Source organism: Melanaphis sacchari, unplaced genomic scaffold, assembly GCF_002803265.2.
Source record: "Melanaphis sacchari strain LSU unplaced genomic scaffold, SCAv2.0 Contig80_pilon_pilon, whole genome shotgun sequence".
Classification (NCBI taxonomy): domain Eukaryota; kingdom Metazoa; phylum Arthropoda; class Insecta; order Hemiptera; family Aphididae; genus Melanaphis; species Melanaphis sacchari.
Genome location: NW_020271570.1, coordinates 417,099 through 417,328, shown reverse-complemented (window position 1 = coordinate 417,328; position 230 = coordinate 417,099).

Below are 230 nucleotides of genomic sequence, written 5' to 3'. Positions count from 1 at the left end.
TTATTATACGAATAGGTTTTGTTTTATTAAACACTTTTAAAACCTAAAGATATATCATATATATATACATATACATATATACATATATATTATTATACACGTCTAATCTATTATCATATGTATGTATGTATGTATGTATGTATGTATGTATGTATGCGTATTACGTTTTATGGTTAAATGAAAAAAAAAAGTTAATAAAAACTACATTATTATAATAATGATATGTACAC